The 4,497-nt window shown below is 39.4% G+C and overlaps 3 non-coding genes across 3 annotated transcripts; all 3 read left to right on the top strand.

Annotated features, from left to right (window-relative positions):
• Window positions 1–3,463: 3,463 nt before the first annotated feature.
• Window positions 3,464–3,555, top strand: LOC117841754 (small nucleolar RNA R64/Z200 family). The gene has a single exon (XR_004637343.1). It is a non-coding gene; the product is annotated as a small nucleolar RNA R64/Z200 family (small nucleolar RNA).
• A 193-nt stretch (window positions 3,556–3,748) lies between these two features.
• Window positions 3,749–3,836, top strand: LOC117841838 (small nucleolar RNA Z199). Its single transcript, XR_004637417.1, has one exon. It is a non-coding gene; the product is annotated as a small nucleolar RNA Z199 (small nucleolar RNA).
• Window positions 3,837–4,046: 210 nt separating this feature from the next.
• LOC117841844 (small nucleolar RNA Z199) lies at window positions 4,047–4,128 on the top strand. Its single transcript, XR_004637422.1, has one exon. It is a non-coding gene; the product is annotated as a small nucleolar RNA Z199 (small nucleolar RNA).
• Window positions 4,129–4,497: the final 369 nt, after the last annotated feature.

The following is a 4,497-nucleotide window of genomic DNA, read 5'->3' as shown; positions in this document are numbered from 1 at the left end:
AAGTTGATGCAGTAACCACTACTCCAGAAAACATTTGTACTAGCGGGTAAATGGTCACTGTGCTAGCAGGCGGCACACCCGCCAGCAACTTTGAACCAGAAAAAATGGCGGTATATGCTGGCAGGTGCTTGCACGCTAGCACAGAGGTGCTGCCTGCACAATGGCTCTCTATGCTGGCGGGTGATATAACCACCCGCCAGCACGGTGGGTCTTTGTGCTGTCGGGTGGCATAACCACGCGCCAGCACAATGAAATTCCATGCTGGCGGTTGGCATAACCACCCGCTAGCGTAGAGAAATTTTGTGCTGGTGGTTGGTTATGCCATCCACCAGGAATATTTATTTTCCCACCCTATTTATTGACTGACTACTCTAGCTACTTTCATTGATCCATGACAAAAAGAATAAACTACTACTACTGGAATGAACAATTGTATACCGATCCTACACACTTCATCTTATTTATTGGCTAGGAATGAAAACAATTGCATATCTTTTTTGGGTGTCCTGGCCACTAACGCCACAATGTCGCTGGACTGGCACGGGGTGCGGGTTGGGAGCTCGTAGCTGCTGCAGAATCAAACACGAAATAAATATATGATCCAACAAGTCTTTTGCTGCATGCAACTAGTTTAATACAGTGCGTGTATGGGGTGAGTGTTGAAATATGCAATGCATACTTACAACATTCTAGAAGATTGTGGAGATCTAAAGAGACTAACTTTACCATGTATATGGATAAGATCGTGGCAAGGTAAGAAAGTTCTAGAAAATTAGAGAGAATGCATGAGCCATAATTATCATGCTTCATGGTGAAGTGTAGAAAACTCTAGAACTAGATATTTTAGCATGGTAGAAATATTAGAAACTAGATAAAGTTGATGAGATTGTAGAGTTAGGATATTTTGTATTGAAGAGTGTGGAAGTTGCCACATGGCAACACTACAATGATCATGAGCGCCTATAAATAGAGGTGCTCCCGTCCCTCTTCTCAACAGTGAGCGAGGCCAATTATTAGCATGTACATGCAGAAAGTAGTATAATTAATAAAGACCAAACATTTAGCCGAGAGATATGACATACCAAAAGCTTTTGTGCTTATGACTATATTTGCATTGAAAAAAGTGGCTATAATAAAAAAGACTACACCACACTACGCAAAGGCAAACAAAATCATGAAAATGATGTGTTGCTGTCAGAATTTTACAGTGCTGTAGATTTTGAATAAACCATTCACGTTTAATCCACCTTTTTAGGGCAAAATCCTATTCCTTCCTTTAGTAAGGAAATGTGTCCAGAGCTCCCAACACGTCAACAATTAAATAACCAGCACTCAAAGCGATCTGACACCAAATGCACTTCATATAAGCTATTTAAGAACATACAAAAGTTCGAAACCATTGACATAGCAATTAAACATAAACACATAGCAGTTAAACATAAACACATAGAAGTTTAAACATAAACACAACAATTAAAACTACCACCAGCATCCCTACTACTACCAATTAGGGGGTCCATTCAGAGAGTGCTGTCATCACACAAAAGAGTCCAAAAACTAGCGAGCCAATCCAACAGAAGTTTGAAACCATACTACTACGGTTACATAGTCTCACCCACACTACTACCAATTACGAGTTACATAGTCCCACAGGGGGTTAAATAGAGTGTCTCGTAGAAGGCCAAAAAGCTAGCAAGCCACTCCACCTTGCTAACTCCAGTCCTCTGCCATCTCTGTCCTACAAAAAAGAGTACAAATCAGCACTAGCACACAACATACACAACATAGAAATTACACAGCTCATAATCACAAGTTACCTGAGAGGACATTTAGAACAAGTTATCTAGTTCTCTTAAACAAGTTATCCAACCCAAGTCCCTCCAAATCATGCCTCATATGATGAAGATTAATCTGAATTTGAGCCAGAACTAGAGGAAATATAACTCTAGTTACCATCTCACTATTGATAGCTGAGAAATCATACTGAAACTGCTGATTCCAAGTCGTATAGCCGGCTTGTATAGCTTCCATACGGTGAGCCAACCGATTTCTCATGAACTTCAAAAGCTTATGGCCATTAATAATATCAATCTCACGCTGTGTTAGCCTCGATGCATTCTGATTTATCAAACTAACTTCCTAAAGAGTAGCTAGTTGATCACGTCTGATATGAAATTGATTTGGGTAGTTGTATGGAACAACATAATCCAAACCTTGTCTAAAAAAATATGTTTCACAAAGGAGGTCATTATTATGAACTTCACGTCTCCAATCAGGAGCATTAGCAACTAGTGCAACACAGATGTCGTGGTATTTCGAATCCCTAATCTTAGCTGAAATGAAATCGTGCAATTCCTTAAACAAGTGGGGATACAAAACCATGGGTACAAGAGCAGCATGTATGGCATAAATTCCCCGATCCCCAAAATTATTCCACATCAATCCAAGTAGGTGATCCATATATGGTGGTAGCCAATACTGCCCATTGCCATTGACATCAAACAACATAAAAATCATATCCACCGCTGCCCTATAATTAAGCCTTAGATGATTCTCAATTTCTGCATCACCTAAATCTTGATTTGTCAGAATACGGGTGCGTGACAGCCTTACCTATCCGTTCTCATAGACACGGACTTTGGTATGATCAAGAAGTTCAACACAATTGCCTTCTAGTTCAATCTTCCTTAAAAGTGACATTTCGTCGGATGAGTTCTTTAATTAAACTGAGTGGTCTTTTGGATGTACCTTGGCTGGTGCTTCAGTTTCTTAGGTTTGGAAGGTAGAGTCACAGTTTCTGCTGGTGTATCAATAAGAGGAGCAACTGCTGGTGCATCAGCAAGAGGAACATGTTCTTTATTTTTACGAAAGGTTCATCACTTCCAGCCCCTGGTTGAAAATTAAGCATGTAAAATTAGGATGTCCTATTGAAATTCCTCTGAACTGAACTTGTTGGCTTGCTAGATCTGTATGGGTTTGGTGTTCTCTGTTCAAGTTGCGTTGACATGCCCTAATTGTATATGTTGTTCCGTGTTACATTAGCTTGCGGATTGCTATGGTAGACGTCAACACATCTTGTTAGATGACCTACTTACCGTGTCATGTGGAGCGTGGAGGATGTTTCTATGAACTGAAAGTTTGATGGCCTGCTGTTAGTTTTTGCTTCTTATTAGGGATGCGTGGTTATATGCATGTCCGTTACTAGATTTCCTGCCTGGTTATGTGCTTTCTGTTTAGCGTATATGATGAATTTGTTCGTTGCGGGAAAGGATGAAGAAAACCATTGGTCCGTGTTTCTGATTATCCGTGACCGACAACGATGTGTTGTTTCAAAATGATCCCAGTCTGCGAAAAGTGTATTCTTTTTGTGCCTTGTTTGGACGTTGCTCTCAGTTAGATACCTCACTGTATTTACTTTTGTGTATCTGTCTGCTCCTTGATTTTGTTTTTCCTACCAGTCAAATCGCTATGATGAATCATGAAAATGTAATCGCATGTCAGACTTCAGAGATGCAATTGCATTGATGAGAAGATATTTCATGTTCTGAGCAGCGGTGTGCTACTTTACAGTGATTATTCACTGGTTTCATAATTTCAACCCAAATGTTTCTGGCTACTTCCTCAATCTAACTCTTTTGGAAATGTTCCCTGCAATTAGTACATGAGTCGTATAGGTCTGCTTAATTTGTATATGTTACATGAGTTTGCAATCCGTTTAAATACCTTTTTGGCCTGCTTCCACTGTCGGGGGTCAAGTGATGAGTAACATAACTGCAACAATATGATGGGAGTAATAATACTCCTATGATTCTTAAGTATTTAAGTCTCTGATGATCCCTCTTTTATTATTTTTGGAAGTTTGTTTTTGGTCAATTTTTTCCCTTGTGACTTCCAGACTTCAGAGGTGCCATGCAATGAGAATATATTTCATGCCCTGCGCAGCACCATACTACTTTATTCTGATTGTGTCACTGTTACTCTATTTGAATTTTTTTCAGCATTTAGTATTTGGCCCTCATTGTGCTGCAACTGTATCTGTTTTGCTTTATTTCTTTGAAATTAAACTGCAACAATATGATGAAGTTAAAATTCTTTAATGATTCCCAAGTATTTAAGTCTCTGATGATACCTCAGCATTTTGTTTTGTATTCTATTTGCAATCTATCTTCTGGGAAAAAAAACTAATATCTGTTTCTGTTGTAACTTTTGCCTTTACATGTTTTTTCCTTCAAGTGTTCATCTAATTGGTTTAGGTTTGCAATCCAGTTGTCAAGCATTAAAGCTAACCTTGCTATTTGTTTACTTGGTTGTTGGATTAAGCTGTCTGATTGCACTTCCTATATAGTTTGGTTATCATGTCTCCAATCCTGGATGTTAACATGGTGGTTGCATCAATTCAGATAACTGGAGTGTGAAGGCCATCAGGCGCAAGACCATTGGAACAGGAAGGATGAAGTACCTGCAACACCTGCCTTGCCATTTCAAGAGCAACTTTGG

Source organism: Setaria viridis, chromosome 1 (assembly GCF_005286985.2).
Source record: "Setaria viridis chromosome 1, Setaria_viridis_v4.0, whole genome shotgun sequence".
In the NCBI taxonomy this organism is placed as follows: domain Eukaryota; kingdom Viridiplantae; phylum Streptophyta; class Magnoliopsida; order Poales; family Poaceae; genus Setaria; species Setaria viridis.
This window is presented reverse-complemented; position numbering and strand designations above follow the sequence as displayed.